At 43.7% G+C, this 19,231-nt stretch overlaps 1 protein-coding gene across 17 annotated transcripts in view; it reads left to right on the top strand.

Moving 5' to 3' along the window:
• Positions 1-19,231, top strand: part of DIS3L2 (DIS3 like 3'-5' exoribonuclease 2) — an 867,027-nt gene that overhangs the window by 19,901 nt on the left and 827,895 nt on the right. For 6 of the 17 annotated variants that reach the window (XM_077487653.1, XM_077487654.1, XM_077487661.1 and 3 more), the window contains exon 2: positions 2,472-2,527. The exons of 5 other annotated variants lie outside the window; for them this stretch is intronic. The gene's annotated coding sequence lies outside the window, so the exon portion shown is untranslated. Of the gene's footprint in view, positions 1-2,471; positions 2,534-19,231 lie in introns of all 17 variants that reach the window. 6 more of the 17 variants (XM_077487651.1, XM_077487647.1, XM_077487660.1 and 3 more) reach the window with 1 other exon arrangement.

Below are 19,231 nucleotides of genomic sequence, written 5' to 3'. Positions count from 1 at the left end.
TGCTTTTTCATGACTTCTTATATTGATCGATAAGGTTATCAGTTTACATGCTGGAAACAATGGAGTGATAACTTGCACTGTTATCTTTTTGACCAAAATCCACTTCCCCTTTGTGTCATATCGATTTGAGTTCGATGAGTATAGTGTTTTTTTTTTTTTTTTTTTTGCCGCTGTTCACTTTAACTTCCTGTTCTTTTCAAATCTCCCCAATGGCGCTTAAGTGGTATAATATCCCCAATGGTTGTAAAGATTTTTTACATTCTATTCCTGAAGGTAAAAAAAATCTGGGTTCAGCTCCCCCCAGCCCCACCTTTTTACTTGCGCGAGCCCCATCTCGATCTAGCGATGTGCATGAGAGCAGCAGCTGTTTGGGTCCTTTTTCTCCTCGCTGGCTGAGACGGCAGAGGGAGCCATTGCTATTGTCAAGCACAGCCAGTAAGCCAAAAAGAGGGTGGGGCTGAGCTGTACTGTGTGAATGGACACAGAACAGTGGCTTGGGAGCTTGCTGTGAGGGCTCTCTTTAGGAGGGAGGGGCCAGGAGTGCTGACTGGTAACCGGGAGCAAAACCACAAAGTGGGTAAGTATGACATGTTAAAGGCAGAGTTTGTTTTTATTTATTTTTTTACATCACTTTTGAGGCCTCATGCACAAAGGAAGTTGGCAAAACAGAGCTGCCAGGAAAAGGCAGCTGTAAAAACTTAGTGTTTTTTGCATTGGTGTTAATGCACGTTTTAGCAGCGTTTTTCTGCCTCTATTCAAAATAAGTGGTTCCCTATGAGAGTCCATTGATTTGAATATACCAACTGGGCGGGGCCTCCAGATTACATCACCGAGTGGCCGGCCACATGGCTATATAAGTAATGGCACACAGCAGACCCAGCATTCCAGCAGGAAAGAGCATTGAACATTGGAGAAAGAAAAGAGGGAGTAGATGGTGGAGAGGAGATGCTAGGGTAGACAGTGGGGAGAGAAGAGATGCTGGAGATGCTTTAATGAATTGCGTTTTTTTTTTTTTTTAAATTTAGTTTATTTTTGACACATTTTTTGGGTGGTGGTACAGTGTACCCCATACTCATTCACATAGGGTGGGGTGCTGGGATCTGGTAGCCCCCTTGTTAAAGGGGTTTCCAGATTATAAAAAGCCCTCCTGCCCACAGACCCTGACAATCACTGGCCAGGGTTGTCAGGAAGAGGCCCTTGCCCAGCGGGGAGGCAGGGGGATGCCATTTTTGTTGTGGGGGTGTTTGTTTTCCATTTTGGCAATTGTTCCCCCTCAAGATCCTTGGCGCACAAGCCGCACTGCAAATCAGATCATCCTGTTAGAGGTATACCCAGGGGGTTTTGTGTCCTGCACACAGTTTGTCATTTCCTATGATATTTTGCCAACCAGCCATCTTGGCTAGAGTTGTAGCAATTTTGATCGTTATCTTTGACCGGTAGACCTGTGTGAATAAGGCCTCAAGGCCAATCTTTGGCTGCTCAAGATGTGGAGGTGGCTGGCTGCACAAATCTCCCTGCATATCTTGGAGTGTTGGTCCGTTGCACTGATTTAAACAGTCTATCTTGAGCCAGGCACTCTTGGATGTGCCATGAAATCATTGCTTTCAGCAGGCTACCTTTCTAGAACACCTGTGCATCCTGGGCGGCTGAAGACTTGCATCTGTAAGTCCCGGTTCACACGGGCAACTTGTCAGACGACTTAGTTGCCTGACAAGTCTCATTCCGTTCTTTACTATGGAACCGTTCTAATAGGAACGACTCAAGTCACTCTGACTTAGAAACAGGTTCCTGTACTACTTGCACGACTTCAGGGTGACTTGCAGTGACTTCTATAGAGAAGTAATTTTGCAAGCTGCCACTGAAGTCATGTGCCGGTTGCCTTAGAGTCGCGCTGCAAGTCGGGCTGCCCCTGTGTGAACCGAGGCTAAATGAGGCCTTAATAAAAAAAAAAATGTGATCTCCTGGAATGTTGTAGATAAAACTGGACTGCATCGATGCCCCAGTAATGAAGGTAGGTTGTAAGATGAACTATAATTTTGCTGTCCTGAAAGATAACCTTGGCAATGTATACACTGGTTCAGCAGGAAGCAGCTGACTTTTTTTAGTCTGTGTATACGTCTGTCCAACAGAAGCTAGTCTAACAAACTGCTTTTGTTGAAGGGACAGCATCAGATCAGCATTTGCAGTTAATGTCTGTAAACTGTGGGTCCCGTCTGTCAGACTGTAAGCATACAACAGGAGAGATCACTGCATAAACATTGCTTGTGTTGATGCAGTGATCACTGGTCGAATAAAAAACTCTGTACCCAGCATTCGTTTGACCCGGTAAATTCTTCAGGAATTGTCCCTGAGCATTTCTGCCTGTCCCCTTTTTTTTTTTTTTTTTTTTTTTTGGGTATAATTGGTGTTTTCTTGCATGAATGGAGGGGGTGGTCCATGTAAATGACTTTATGCTTTTGGGCTCTTTACAGGAGGAAAAGCCAGCCCTGCATTTACAGTTTTAAGGATTTCTGGAAAAATTTACAAGGTGAAGGTAATTTTTAATTTCCATCTTTTCATATTTTTTTTGGAGATGCTCTAATCTCCTGCAGAGAGCATTCATTCTGCTTTTTGGCTCTGTAATTTGGCTCTTCCAGACTTTTATGGATTTATTCTAGGCCTTTTGTATTCCCCTTGGTTTGTCTCTTATGATTTGGAGTCCCAAGGCTTTTTTAGAATTGCATTGCTATCAATGAAGTCAGCAGCTCCATATCCGGTAGCTGTAGACTTTTAATAAAGGCACTTACCTGTCCAAGGATCCAGTGCTGTCCTCGCCCAAGCTAGTTCTTAGTAGTTGAGTCTTATTAGTAATGAGTGTTTTTTTTTTTTTCTTTTTTTTTTGTACCGGTATTTGCTCTTTCCATCAAAAGCCGAGACTAAAGCTTGGTGGTATTCCCAGGCACAAAGTACAAAACTGCTCCTGCTCTCTAACTCTTGGGCCCCTTTCACATGGGCATCTCTGTGGCGGAATCCGCTTTCTCAGTGGGCGTTCTCTTCGCTGATCCCTGCTGAGCACGTGGATAACACCTGCATTTTGCAATTGTAATGCATTTTAGCGATTTTTGCCTCAATCCTAAAACTTGCAGGTGTGAACTGGGTCGAAGGAGTTGACACCAGCGCTTGATTTGCCTGTTTAGTATGCACTTGTACTAAGCATCCAAGTGCTTCTGTGTCCGAGGGTGACCTGAAGGCATAAAGGTGGGTGTGTCTTTTTGTCCCCCCCCCCCCCCATTGGGTCGACACTTCGTTTACTCGCTCAGCAGATGCGCTTCTGCTGAGCGTTGAGAGCCTGAGACTCCCCTTTCCTGGTGGGCACCCAATCAATGCTTATCGCACTGCAGTTTCCCCCTCCCTGCTAGTCCCCGGAAGCAGCCCTTGAGACAGGCAGCTGAGTAGGAGATGAACAGCACAATGTTAATTAAAAGTTTTTAAGTTGTAGTGAAGCACTAAAAAAAACAATAAAAAAACACCTCTGCCTAATAACCTCACCCCCTTCATTTATTTCTTTTTTATATTGGGACAAGTAAATTGTCATGAGGGACAAATAGACTGGGACCCCCATTTTTAGTCGTTTGAACGAGTATTTTTTATTTTTTTTTAATTCCACACACTTGGAACAAGCCAACGTTCTTTTTCTCAATCTACTTATACGCCCATCCAGTCAAGCAAGGAATTCCCTATCTTGGTGGGTAGGGTCAGCAGACCTAGCCTTGACAATGAGGAAATACTTCCCTCCCTATCACTGGAAAGTTAAAACATATGCCAGTCTTTCAGGCTGGGGAAGAGTGTTCCAGTCCCTTAAAATATAGAGAATTCGATCACCTGCAGAAACCAAATTCCCATGAACATTTTAGTTCAGAGCAATAAAGATGGCTCTGCAACATTAAACCTCCTTACACCCAATCAGGGTGCAGTTATACCATTCCACTGCCTATATCAACCACCAAGGTGACACCAGGAGTCATAACATCCCACAGGGAAGCAAGCCAGATAATCTCATGTATGGAAATGTGCTGCTCAGCAATCTGTTTCCTCCATTCCAGGAGCAAACTGAAAAGCCTGGTTTTGATCTGCTATGTTAGAAATGAGGGTACCCTGGACATAGACGTCTGTGTGCCTCCAGATTCAACAACACTTAATCTTTTTGTGGCTAGGTCCAAGGCTCCTTTCATGCTAGCCTTGGATTCCCTGATAATCTGGCCGTGGTTCAGGCTAATCCATGCTTTCCTGCCAATGCAAATTCTACCTAGTCTTCTCAACAAGATTACACAAAAGATGATGATTCTGATTGCAGCAAACTGGCTCAGGACCTGGTACAGGGACATACTCGACTTTATGCAATAACCCCTGGCCTCTTTCCAACAGGCCATACCTGTTGTCTCAGGGCCCCATATTCCATCCTACTTTGTCTGCGTTTAAGACTGCAACAGCCATGTCCTTAAAGCCAAAGTATGGCCAAAGCTTTTTAGGCCATACTTCTGGGGATCACAGGATTGCACTCAGTTCTGCACCCCTGTATCCCAGATTCAACCAACAGCAGGCTAAAGCCAGTTGTTGACTGATGTCACAGCCAGTCCAAGCTCTGCAAGGATCCTGTCAATGCCTGACCAGCAGCTGACTCAGCCTGCCACTCCTGCCATTGTGCCAGAGTGCTGGAGGAGCAGAGAACTGATTGACAGTCACCGCTCACTGAAGACAGAAATGATTTGTCTTTAACTCAATTTTCAGTGTAGAGGAGGTGAGGGGCCATGGCAGTTTTGGATCAGTGCTGTTATCTAGGCGAGCATGTCCACTTGTAAACCTGTTCTACTTTTAAGAGACTGAAGGGTTTTGGAGTCTCACGCCTACCTTGCCTCAAAGTACACCTGGTTTATAAGTCTACTATTGCTTGATAATATGGATCACAGGAACTTGCACTCTAAAGAACACTTTTCCTCTTGTGCCCATTCAATAAGATTTGTGGGAGTTTCCTGGACTCTCCTCCACCACTAGTCCTCTGTAGCCTAGCTTTGTAAGGCTGCCATCTGGTCCTTTGTGCCTTTATTTTATCAGGTGGGCATCCATTCCTGGTGCAACTTTTGGCCTCAAGGCTCTTGCCAGCAGTACTCTGAATTGGGTCTGGCCCTTGTTAACATGGTTCTATTGCCTAGTTGCTGCCAGTCATTATTATTTATGGCTTGGGCACATCTCTGGGTCTTTGAATACTTAGTCTGTGTACTGCACAATAAAGATGACAAGAATTTTAACTTTAATAAATCAGGAAAAATGGTTGCTATATGTGCACAATCCTAATTACCAACCAATATGCGCAAATATATAATATAGCAAAAGTCTACGATCAAATCTATAAATGGGGGGATATATATAATCATAATCTCTCTTGTGCTTCACCATGGGACTGGGGGCAAACAATGGTCCCCTTGCTAGATCTTTGACCTCTTATTATATAATTTAGTAGTTCCACACGTCACCCTGCTTGGCCAGGCATTTGCTTCAGACACGCTTTGCAAGTTAATGAACAGTCCTTTATCTTTTTTTTTTTATTTTTTTTATTTGGGGATTTAACTTGGATTGGGGAAAAGAGACCTAGGATGCCCAGATAATTCATCTCTGGCAGGGGTCTGCAGTCCCTGTTTTGGCAACCGATGACAATAAGAATATTTTTGCTAGCTACAAAGCTTGGTGGACTACTAGTCCTAGACACTCCTGCACAAGTCCTACCAACGCTCCTGGCCGCAGCAACTTGACTCAAACACCGGTGACATCACAGCCTCTCCCACTGGCTTCACATCTACTCCTGGCATGTCTCTCCCAGATTTCTCCACTGTGCCTGTCACTCACCGACTCTGGAATGGATCCCTCATAGTAACTTGCCCAGCAATGTTCCCCGCTGTCCCCTTCCTGTGCCTATTCCAGACACCTCTCAATGACAGTGTATGAAGAGGTTCCTTCACAGCTCCAGACCAGAGTTCACAACCCCCCTCTTCAATACAGTGCATTTATACACCCTTCCTGCCCAGACCAATTTTTAGCTTTCAGCGCTATCACACTTTGAATGCAATTTACTCAGTCATGCTACACTGTACCCAAACATTTTTATCATTTTTCATACAAAATAGAGCTTTCTTTTGGTATTTAATGACCACTGTTTTTTTTATTTTTGCAACATAAGTGAAAGCGCAAACATTCTGAAAACTTCTTCTTTGTTTTCTATTAGTTTCTATAATTTGCAGATCATTTTTGTTCATAAATTTGGGCCAAAAATTATACTGCTACATCTCTTTGGTAAAGATAACCAAAATTAGTAGATATTTAGTCTCAGCAAGTTAGTCTACAAGCTATGGTGCAAATCCTTGAAAATTGATCACACCTGATGCACTGGCAGCCTATCATTTCTTGAGGCGTCATGAAAGTACAAATACCCCATTGACCCTTTTTGAAAAGTAGACCGTCAAAGGTATTTAAGTCACATGGTGAGGGTGTTTTTTTCCGAAAAATTTGAAGTTATTTCTCTCACACAGCATATGCATACCTCCAGTTACACCCCAAAATACAGTATGGCGATACCACATGTGACTTTTACGCAGCCTGGCCACACAGAGGTCCAACATGCAGTGAGCGCTGTCAGGGGTTCCAGGAGCATAAATTACACCCCTAATTTCCTAATGACCTATTACATTTGTAAAGGCCCTGGAGCACCAGGACAGTGGAATTACCCACAAAATGACCCCACTTTGGAAAGCAAACACCCCAACGTCTATTCTATGAGGTACAAGTCTTATGAACGTGGTTTTTTTATTTTATTTTTTTTTTATTTTTTTTTTCACAAGTCTTGGAAAGAAAGTTAAAACTTTTTTTTTTTTTAGAGTGGTCAGTTTATAAGATTTCTAACTCAAAGCATGTATATAGCACAAATGACAGCCCCTAAACACATTCTGCTACTCTTGAGTATGGCGATGCCACATGTGAGACTTTTACACAGCCTGGCCACATAGAGGCCCAACATTGTAGTATTTCCTTCAGGTGTTCTAGGAACATAAATTGCACATCTCATTTTATTTCTACTTGTCACACTTTTGAAGGTCCTTGAGCACCATGACAGTGAAATTACCCCATTTTGGGAAAACCAACACCCCAATGCCTATTCTGAGGCATAGGCTGCAGATAGGCTCTTTATTGCAATCTGGGTTGGTGCTGTCAGGGTGACTATCGCTGGTCACCTGGTAAAGAGCCATTCTTTATTGGCTCTTTACATGGATCTGGGATGGACTGTGTCCGAGGTACACATCACATTCTTGATCGCAGCACGGGGGCCAGCAGGAGCAACGAGAAGCCAAGGATGTCATATGGCGCCCTCCCAGGATGCGAGATCCCATCTGCGGACGTCATGACTATAGCCCTGTATTGAAGTGATTGGAAAAGATTACAAGCAATGACCTCATAGTGCAGTATGTATTATATAGTATCAAACCACAAACCTAAAACTTATTGCTCTCATATTTAAATTTGCCCCAGCTCTGCATCAATATAACCAGCTCAATAGTAGAGTAAAATATGCAGCTTCACTACCTTATGGAGCCGGCGAAGCTTCCTAATGTCATATAAAATGTGTAGAGGCGGGTACTTCCAGTACACAACAGCTGTTTGAAACGCACCCTGGCTTTGGGAGGTAGGGGCGTGGCGGAGCGGCATATTTTACTAACCACGTCCCACTCGCCACCCTCCTGCAATTTACGTCGCGGACTAAGAGTGATTATTCCTGCGCTGCCCTTAATTGAATGGTGGACCGTGGAACTGCTGCGTACACCGGAATGGATCAAACAGAATCCAGCAGATTTTAACAGAGGGGTGGTTGGTGTCGCGCTATTCTAATAGAGAATGCTAGTCAGGAGGGGGTCTTAAGCCCTAATTTCCTGGTTCATAGGTGAGAGAATTTGGAATGGTCCTTAATAGTTATAAAAATGGCTAAGAAGTTATACGTCTAAAAATATGTGGAGTGAGAGTAAATGACATGTAAAATATCAGCTATATAATGTAATGGTAGTGTAAACGCCAGGGAGTGCAAAGAAAGAATAACAATAGAGATAGAAAAAATACCAGAATATGTAAAGCAAAATATAAAAGTTAATAAAATAGTAAAAACACTACAGAGGTGTCTGTGTCCAGATTATACGTGCAGGGATGGTTATTATAAGAAAAGATGAGCATCAGCGTGGTCAGAAAGGAAAGATGGACCCTGTTATATTAGAAGTGAACACACCACAGAGTCACCTAAGACTTGGGTTGTGTGAATAAACATGAAAATGTAAAATCGTATGGGATGTGGACGTATCAAACAATGTCAACTAAAGACCTCTGAAAGTGAGTGACAGAAAATGCCACGTGCTCAATAAAACAGGAATAGATCTATAATACTCGTAAAAAAATTATATAAATAAATAATGAATAAATTAATCGAGAATAAGTAGTGGATCAAAAATACACCCAGTATATTGGTGTGATGGCAAAATGGCAACCAGACTGTTTCAATATGAAATATTTCAAAAATTGGTAAATACCCTACAGAGCCTCATAGGTAATGATTATAGATGAATAAATAATAAATTAATCAAGGATAAATAGTGGCTAAAAAATACACCCAGTAGATTGGTGTGATATCAAAATAGCAAACAGAATGTTTACCAATTTGAAAGATTTACCCATTTCATATTGAAATACCATACAGAGCCCTTTCAGCAAATATATAAACTTAAATTCACAGGTGCAAAAGTGCAATAGAAAAGTGCCAAGTGCTTTGTATACAGAATTTCAATATCCAATAAGTAATTTATCTAGAATTAGTAAATGCCCTACAGAGCCATATGTATCAAATGTATAAACTTGAATTAATAAGGGCAACCAGTGCAAGTGCACTATATATCAATAAAATATGGAGAGATATATACAAATGTGTAAAACAGTGTGTATAAAAACAATGTGAAAATAAAGACAGTTCAATAATACTATAAAATGAAAATCGGTGCCTTGTAGGACTTGTATCGCATCTACGTGACAACGCATATAGATCATTCAGGTATACTGTCCATTTTATGATTAAAAGCGGTGAAAAAAAGATAAATTAAAATTGAGCGGTATTTCTGTGTATATAGATTAGATAGATAGTCTCTTTAAAAGTGCTCATGCTGTTTTTTTTTTTTTTTGGCTTTAACCGTGCAATCACAATTATGTCACCACTTCCCAGTGCTCTTTTTCTTCGTGACTATACACTTGGGTGGGCAATGGCCCCTTACCTTGCCAACCACCCCTCTGTTAAAATGTACGTCGCTGACTACTACCAGGTTTAGGATGTAGCCCCCCCTTCCCCCCTTACCCCCCCCCCCCCCCCCACCAAAGCTGTGATTTTACACAGGGGGGAGCCTTTCGGCAAGTCCCAGCCAATGCTTCATGCATGTTGATTGGCTGTGTACAATCATCACAGATCTCTGTACAATAAGAATGATTCGTCTCGGCCCTGCAAAACAAAGCGGGGGTCAGAAACTTGGAGCTCTACAAGTAGAAGCGGCACACATTACATAGTTAGGCACACGTTTAACCCCTTGCCATTCATGTATCTATCTGTCCCATTAGAAGTCGCTGATCACTGCCATTTGCGTTATAAACAACTTTAACTGCGTATGTATGTATCTTTTTTTTTTTTTTTTTTTTTTTTTTGTTTTTTTTCAGTTTATTGCAAAAAAAAAACAGTGGTTCTCAAATACCATCAAAAACCTTTGTGTGAAAAATTGATATAAATTTTGTTTGGGGACTGTCGAATGACCATGCAATTGCCAGTTAGGCCCCTTTCACACTGGGGCGGTTTTCAGGCGTTCCAGCGCTAAAAATAGCGCCTGTGTAGTGCCTGAAAAAACCGGCCTCTTTCACTCCAGTGTGAAAGCCAGAGGGCTTTCACACTGGAGCGGTGCGCTGGCAGGACGGTGAAAAAAGTCCTGCTAGCCGCATCTTTGGAGCGGTGTATTCACCGCTCCTAAACCACTCCTACCCATTGAAATCAATGGGACAGCGTGGCAATACCGCCGGCAAAGCGCCGCCGCAGTGGCGCTTTGCGGGCGGTTTTAACCCTTTTTCGGCCGCTAGCAGGGGTTAAAACCACCCCGCTAGCGCCCGCAGACCACCGCTAAAACGCAGCTAAAAATGGCGGCGCTTTACCGCCGACGGCCGCACCGCCCCAGTGTGAAAGGGGCCTTTATAGTGTATTGCTAAATGGCAAAAAATGGCCTGGTCGTGAAGGGGGTGAAACCTTCCTGGGGGTCTAGTGGTTAATGTTTGACTGCTTAATTTTTCCATTTGATTACAAACTTGGCCCCAGAAGGATTTCCCTTCATAACCAGGCCATTTTTTGCGATATGGCACTGCATTGCTTTAACTGACAATTGTGTGGTCATGCAATGCTGTACCCAAACAAAATTGACTTTTTCCCACAAATGGAGCTTTCTTTTGGTGGTATTTGATCACCTCTGCGTGTGTTTTTTTTTTTTTGTTATTTTTTTTTTTTTTTGTTATTTTTTTTTTTTTTTTATTTATTTTTTTTTTGTTTATAGCACCAAAAAGTTACAATTTTGAAGTTGTGGGTGGCTATTTTTCTTTTTTCCTAGAATACATATCCAAAAAATTGAGCTATAGAATGTGTTTGGTAAAAAAAAAAAATCACACTAGGCGTATATTGGTTTGCGCAAAAGTTATTGCATCTACAAACTAGGAGATAGATTTAGGGACTGTGGCATTACAAATCTGACCCCAAATTACTTTTTGGGGACCAGTGACATTACATTGGTCAGTGCTATAAAAATACACTGATCAATGTAATACTGACACTGGCAGGGAAGGGGTTAAGTGTTCTATCCGTAGAGGGGATGGGCTAACTGGGACATGACAGATCACTGTTCCTGACCACTGGGAACAGAAGATCTGACATGTCCCCTGTCAGAGTGGGAATCGGCCTTGTTTAAACTGGCATGTAAGGGGAAAAAATAGGTAGGAGTGTAGTATTAAAATTATGACTTTAACCACTTGCTTACTGGGCACTTAAACCCCCCTCCTGCCCAGACCAATTTTCAGCTTCCAGCGCTGATGCACTTTAAATGACAATTGCGCGGCCATACAACACTGTACCCAAATGAAATTATCATTTTTTTTCCCCACAAATAGAGCTTTCTTTTGGTGGTATTTAATTACAGCTGGGAGTTTTATTTTTTGCTAAACTAACAAAAAAAGATGCAAAATAAAAAAAAATCATGTTTAATAGTTTTATAAAATTTTGCATACAGGTAATTTTTCTCCTTCATTGAAATGCGCTGATGGGCGGCACTGGTGGGCGCTGATGGGCCCAGATAAGGGTGGCACAGATAAGTACCACTGATAGGTTGCTCTGATAGGGGGCACTGGTAGATGACACTGATGGGGGGGGGGCTCTGATGGGCACGGATATGTGGCACTGAGGTGCATCACTGTTGAGGCAGATTGTGGCACTGTGGGCACTGATGGGTGGCACTTTTAACTGGCTGGTACTGGCAGGGGGCAGGTGGGCACTAAGTTGGCCGTGATCGGGACATCAGTCGGTGATCGGCTTTTTTTTTCAGGAGGAAAAATAGCCGATTACTGGCTCTGTTTTGTCACATGATCAGCTGTCATTGGCTGACAGCTGATCACGTGGTAAGGGGTCGGGATTGACCCCTTGCTTGGATCCGTGATCAGGCGAGTCTCAGACTCGCCGATCACAGAGCGCGCCACGCGCGCCCCTCAGGGGTCGCGCAGGCCACTCGTGCACGGGACAACGTCAATAGATGTAGTCCCGGCAAAGCAGGTCTGCGCTGTAGCCGGCATTCGGCTATAGCGCAGATCTCTAGTGGTTAATAGGATAAGATTAAAAACTTACTAGATGATAGAAAATGCATGCTCGTCAAAGTAAAGCGCAGTCCTGGCATTCCACATGGCTCTGTAGGTCCCACCACTGTTCTGGATAGCTGGAAAGGATTGAGAAGCTGGCTGGAATGGATCAGTATTTCTCCAGGAGCAAAGGAACCAAGAAGCTCCACACTGACCAGCATGGAGTGTGCAAAAGGAAGTGATGTTATCGGTGTCTGGACCTAGGCAGGGCTGTAATCTTGTCAATCAGGGTTGCAGTGGTGAAAGGCTGCGCACTTGGATCTGACTGCTCCTTCTGTTGGCCACTAGAGGCCGTGTTTTTTTCCTTGCATATTTATGAACACATTCTGAAGGATGGCTGCCTTCCTTTTTAACCCTTAATGCCCCTTTCTATGGATATGTCACCATCCAGCTATTACAGCCACAGACTATACCCCTAAGGATTACTCCATCTGGAGCACCAGATAAACACTGGCAGATCCCTGTAATGCCTCTGTACTATGCGATCGCTAGACATCGAGTATGCCTTTCCTGCCAGCATGCTCCCACAGCGAGAGCCCACTCGCTGCATAGTGATTCGGACAGCGCTGCCAACCTGCCGCAGTATATCTGTAAGATGGTCAGCAAGTTATCAACTGGGACAAATCCCAAATCCTTCTCCCCACCCCCCGAAAACCCAACTTTACCATTATCTAGAGTATCCAGAGTTAAGTACTTGGGGGTTTAGAGGACTTGGACTACACACACACCTGAATGTTGCACGCCTATTTGACATGATGGTCAAAAACCCAGACATGGTCCAGGCTCCCACTAGGGGTGATGGGACGTATAAATATAATTTTGTTACCCAAAATACTATATATGGTTTGGCATGCTCCTCTCTATATCCCTTTAAAAGTCTTGAAACAAATGGAAGCCATTCTAAACTCCATTGTATGAGAAATGGCAGACATAAACTGGCCTGGCATTTTCTAAAGAACCCTATATGTTTGAGAGGAGTGTCCCTTCCTGATCTACAAGATTACTTGGCAGCTCAACTCTCCCACATATACAACTTTAACAAAGTGGAAATGCAACACTATAGATCCTTAGTATGTAATAAACTGGGTCACTCAACATTTTACCCCACTCCAGGCTATCCTTGGAGGGAAACAAATCACTAAAAAAACCCCCAAGGTATAATATGGGAATGCTACTCCATCAAAGAATATGGGAAATCGTGTTGAAAAAGCAAAACGCTGGGAAAATTCACACCCACACCCCACTATGGTTCAACAAACGCTTACCTGAGTTAGAATCTTTCTCAGACTCTGCAGTATGGGCTACACACGGCATAGTATACCTCCATCAGAAGTTATCAAAGTCCAGACTCAAGCAGTTTTTAAGTACTTAAGGAAGAATATACACTCCCTAACCAGATGGCTTTTAAGTATCTACAACTCCACCATGCATTAAAAACACAATTGCCAAGTATGGAGGTAGTGCCAGATTCTCCCCCAGTTCTGGATATAATGGGAGAGGAACGCTCTACGCATATCGACCCTGTATCTAAAGATCAGAAACAGTAGGTCAAATGCCATTGCACAAAAGGCAAAAATGGAATGGGGGAAGACTGGAAGGGACAAGAGGTCGACCGATATGGGTTTTTCTCTGGCCGATGCCGATACCGATATTTAGAAATCGGCATGGCCGATTATATGATGCCTTTTTTTTTTTTTTCCTTCCCCCTTTCATCTCATAAAATCTAACAGTTAGACGGTAAAGCGCCGCTAAAATCTGGCAGCATTTTATCGTCAACGCCTGCCCGCTCCAGTGTGAAAGCAGCCTTAAGTGATGCAGAAAATTTCTTACATTTAAACATTTATTAAACAAAACAAACATCCAATCAGTTCACTTGTATGCATAATTTAGATAAAAAAATAAAAAATATTAAATAATTTAAAAAAATTGCATTTGAAAGACCGCTGCGCAAATACCGTGTGATAAAATATTGCAACAACCGCTATTTTATTCCCTAGGATCTCTGCTAAAAAATGTTTTGGGAGTTCTAAGTGAATTTCTAGCAGAAACTACAGGATTTTTTGTTTTGTAAGCATCAAAAAATATTTAGTCTTTAAAGTGCAGGTCCACGCTAAAGTGGACCTTCCGCTCATTGGAATCCTCCCCCCCCTCCGGCGCCACAATTGCCACCTTTCAGGGGGGAGGGGGGGGGTGCAGGTATCTGCACCCACTTCCGGCGTAGATTCTGCAGAAGGTACGCCCCTTTCCGAAAGTCCCCCACTGCCTGCTGGGAAACGCACGGATCCCAGAGACAGCGGGGGCCATCCTTATTGCGCAGCGCGACTCGCGCATGCGCAGTAGGGAACCGGGAAATGAAGCCGAAAGGCTCCACTTCCTGATTCCCATAGCCAAGATGGCAGCGGCAGCACCCGAGAGACGATCGAGAGATCGGCTTCGGGTGCCGACATCGCGGGTGCGCTGGGCGGGTAAGTGTCACTATTTTAAAAGTCAGCAGCTGCAGTATTTGTAGCTGCTGGCTTTTAAAAAAAAAAAAGGCGGAACTCCCCGCGGACTCCCGCTTTAAATGGTTAAACTGAACTTCTACAGGAGTTGAATTCATTCAGAAGTGTAAACATTGTATCTCTTTGATCTTTTCTTGACACTGCCCAGAGAGGAGACAAGTCACTTCACTGCTGCCTTCAGGCAACTGCATTGACTTCTATTACTGAAGTCATTTGCAAGTCCTGCTGAAAATATCATCTGCTCCCTCTAGAAGGGACCAGACTGAAGTCCCCCAAGTTATCTGACAGACTGACACAGAAATTGCACACACAGCCTACCTGACTCCCCTAAAGGCAAAATTCCTCCATACATATGACCCAACATGCCATTTGTGCCATGCAGCACCAGGTACATTCTTCCCTCTCATATGGAGCTGCCCAAACATTCAGACATATTGGATACAGATTGTTCAGTTTTTACATGACCATATGGGATCCCCAGTAGTATTAGACCTCAAACTGTCTTCTGGGACTTCTGCCAGATGTAGAAATTGACAAGGATGGAGAAACATGCCTAAAATACTCCAAGCCCTGCAGACAGGCCTACTTAGATGAAAAGTGACTGTTCTATGAAGGTGTAAACCATGAAAATCTTAATCAGAATTGTATTGGTAGCAGAATGACATGAAGTCTCTTAAATACTGGATGTCTATACCCTCAAACTTGTGCCTTAACGTGTGTACAAAGAATCTCACAAAATGACTGTTATAATGTACTGTTATTCCACATAAGCAACTACTTTGTAAAATGACTTTTATCCAAATAAAGTTGGCTTTTTCCAATAAAAAAAGCTGGTCGGCAAATGGTTTAAGATTGAGTGGATTATAAACAGATAAAGCTTTACTGATCAAAGATTTATTCTAAGATTTAGCCCTGTTTTACATTGCAGCGATTTGACGTGACAAATTGGCGGGTATTGCCAGCAATGGCACCAATTCCCAAAAGTTTCTGTAATACTTTTGGTGACTTCGGGGTGCAGTTTCAATAGACTTTTGTGCAGAAATCCACATGGATGTCTCTGAAATCGCCCCAAAGTTGGGACTGACATGCGGGAATAGAATCATGTGAGTTCAGCTGAACTAGCACAATTTAATTTCCGCTGTGTGTGAACCTATTCTTAATGCATTTTTTAACTTCATTGTATTTTTCATATTTACTTAGGTCTCATGCCCATGGGCTTTTTTAGTTTAAAAAATGCCTCTCCATGTTCTGTGGCCTCATGCCCTCAGACGTTAAGGAGCTGTAAGTGGCGTAGGTGTGTTTAAGCTCCAAAAAAAACCCCAGGACCAGCGCGTTAAGCTCCAGCTCTAGAGCTGTAAAAATGCCAGACGTTAAACATGGTTTAATGCTGTATACAGAGCATTGAGCCTTGTCAGGCTTTTCTCTGCCTCTATTCAAAAATCAGTGGTTCCCTATGGGAGCCCATTGATTTGAATAGAAGTCGGATTATGTTAATCCGACTTGTGGCGTGACTTGTGTGCTGAGGATCTTGAAGGGGAACCCCTGCCAAGATGAGAAAATTTTGGCATGGGGTTCCCCCCAGGATGATACCAGACCCTCGGTCTGGTATGGATTTTAAGACCCTTATCCGAGCACACAGGTCAGGAAGAGGGGATGAGTGAGCGTGCCCCCCCCCCCCGGACCATACCAGACCTCATGCCCTTAACATGGGGGCTGTGTGTGAGTGCTTTGGGGCAGGGAGCCCTGTGCCCCCACCCCAAAACACCTTGTCCTCATGTTAATGAGAACAAGAGTCTCTTCCCGACAAGGCCCAGATCCTGGCCCCCACCCTATGTGAGTATGGGGTACACTGCACCCCTACCCATTCACTAAAGTGTCGCACACAGGTTTTTAAAGTGTTTTAAGGCAGCTCTGGTGTCTCCTCCCCCCCCCCCCCCCCCCGGTTCTGCCTCCTCTGCCGGGTCTCCTCTCTCCGCTGTCTTCTGCCAGGTCCTCTCCCTCTGTTTTTCCGATGTTGACGCAACACGATCTCCCAGTTTAATGCTGGGCCTGCTGTGAGCCATGACCTATATTGGCTTGAAGTGGGGCCACCTGCTGACTTCATCTGGAGGCCCCACCCAATCATGCCCCAGGTGGTGATGACACAAGGGGATGGGGTCCCTGGATAACTCCAGCAGGGGGCACCACCCCATGCCAATATAAGTAATGGCACATGGCTGACCCAGCATTACACCAGGAGATTGCGTCGAGGTAACATCGGAAGAACGGGGGAGAAGACTGAGCTGCCTTAATAAAATTTCCAATGCAAAAGATCAGACAATACAGAAGTTGACCAAAGGTGGCGCTGGAGTAATTGAACTTCCTCTTTTGAAGTCGATGCTGATATTTAGAAATCGTGATGGCCAATATATGATGCTGTTTTGTTTTTTGGGCCGATATGTTAGGCTGATTTTTAATCCCCCCCCCTCCCCCCCCATCTCATAATCTGACACATCTTTCACACTGAGGCATTTTTCAGGCGCTTTTGGGCTAAAAATAGCACCTGTAAAGTGCCTGTGAAATGGCTCCCCTGCAGTGCTTTCACACTGAGGCAATGCGCTGGCAGGATGTTAAAGTCTTGCAAGCAGCACGTTTTGGAATGGTGTATACCACTCCTGCCCATTGAAATGAATGGGCACCACTGCCGAAGCGCATGCAATGTGACTTGGCAGCGGCGCTTTACAGGCTCATTTAACCTCTTCCTCGTCCGCTAGCTGGGATATAAGTGCCACGCTAGCAGCCGAATAACGCTGCTAAAATGACGGTAAAGCGCTGCTAAAACTAGCAGCGTCTTTACCGTCAACGCCTGCCCGCTCCAGTGTGAAAGCAGCCTTAAGTAATTTGTGATACAGAACATTTATTACATTTAAACATTAAACAAAACAAACCTCCAATCAGTTCACTTGTATGTATAATTTAGATAATAAAATAAAAACTATATATTAAAATACACAAACAGGTAATCAACTTTTGGATGAAAAAATGGGTTAACTTTACTGTGGTGGTGGTTTTTTATTTATTTATTTTTTAAATCCATTAGTGTCTTTTCCAAAAAAAATGCGTTTGAAAGACCTCTGCACAAATGGCGCGTGACAAAAAATATTGTAACAACCGCTATTTTATTTCCCAAGGTCTCTGCTAAAAAAAATTATATAATTTTTGGGGGTTCCAAGTGATTTTGTAGCAGAAAATATAAGATTTTTACTTGTAAGCAACAAGTGTCAGAAAAGATTTAGTCTTTAAATTGTTAAACTGAGAACTCTACCCACAGAGTTAAGTTCATTCAGAAGTGTAAACATTGTAACTTTTCTTGGCAGACTGCCCAGAGGAGGAAAGTCGCTTCACTGAAGACTCAGGCAACTTGCATTGACTTCCATTACAGAAGTCATTCGCAAGTCACGCTGTAGTTATAATAGGTCTTTTTATCAGCACAATTGGCTGATGCCGATTAACGCCAAATATCGGCCAATATATCGGTCAACCTCTAGCCTAAAGGACCTGAGGGGCTTAATCTCACAAGGGCTCACCAGGAGCCTCTGAGCGACAGGGTATCAGTGTGCCTTATTCTGAGCCGTTCTGGCGTGGAGGATGGGTATGCAGCCACGGGCAACACTCCTTAGCAGCGGGCAGGAGGGGTCCTGGATTCCAGCTCTGAGCCCAGGCATGGAGATGGGTGCCGATACAGCATCACTTTGGCTCCGGCGGGGGGCCATGTACTGGAAGCTGTTTGACCTGAAAGACGCGGGGAGTTGCTTCCGGCAGTGGACGACATCGCTGTGTCGGGAACTGGTCCAGCCCCTTAAAGGCACAGAGTGGGAATGGCTAGTGCTGTTTTTTTCATGGACACTGCCGCAGGAGTCAGCGATTCACCACGGAAGCTCCAGGATGAAGAGCTCTCACCTGCCCAGGGACGCAGGCACCGGGTGTCACTGGGTGTGCATGCTTTATTGGCTGAGTAAATGCTGTGTGCGGTTTACCTTTGTTTTTTTTTTCTCTCTCCTCGTCACAATGGGCCCCTGTGCTTTGTTTTGGCAGGCAAAGCCCTCTAAAGACCCAAAACCCACTCCCAGGAAGCAGTGTGCAAAATGTGCTACCAAGATGCCCTTGGAGTACACAGAACTGCTATGTCAAGTTTGCATAGACTGTGTAAATTGTATCAGACTTCTTCGGTAAAAATAATAAAAAAATAAACATTTTTGGATTCCTGAAGGATGACATGGCTACCACCTTTTTAAGGATCTTAAATTAATTGCAGAGGTAAACCTCCAACAGCTCAGTTCCTCTCCCATAGCTTTGCCAAAATTGGTCACCTCTGGGTCGTAGTAGTAAGCGATCGAACAAGGGGCTAGCCATGCGTTTAGCGAGATGGCTACCGACTGCTCAAATTCCAAGCAGGAAGACTGGGAGAGGGGAAAAAAGGGCCCAAGTATAAATTGTCCCTTGAAGATGTTGAGGACTTGCTTGGGACTATATATGAGATTTTGTTGATAGAGGAAGAGAACTTCCATCAAAACATGACCTAATGTACTAAGGTTTTGAAGAAAAAAAAATCTAAAGTCTTCACGTCTGACATCACCTGGTGGACTGGGAGGAATGAGTGGGCAGACCCAAAAACTTTTCTTTGCAGCTAGTAATAAGCAGTGGTTTCCTTTTTCAGTGACGCTCCATAAGAGGTATGGAATAAAAACCCTAAATTGAATGCGCCACTA

The sequence above is a fragment of the Lithobates pipiens genome, unplaced genomic scaffold (genome assembly GCF_037356315.1).
Source record: "Lithobates pipiens isolate NorthernLeopardFrog02 unplaced genomic scaffold, aLitPip1_a1.2 Scaffold_18, whole genome shotgun sequence".
In the NCBI taxonomy this organism is placed as follows: Eukaryota; Metazoa; Chordata; class Amphibia; order Anura; family Ranidae; genus Lithobates; species Lithobates pipiens.
This window is presented reverse-complemented; position numbering and strand designations above follow the sequence as displayed.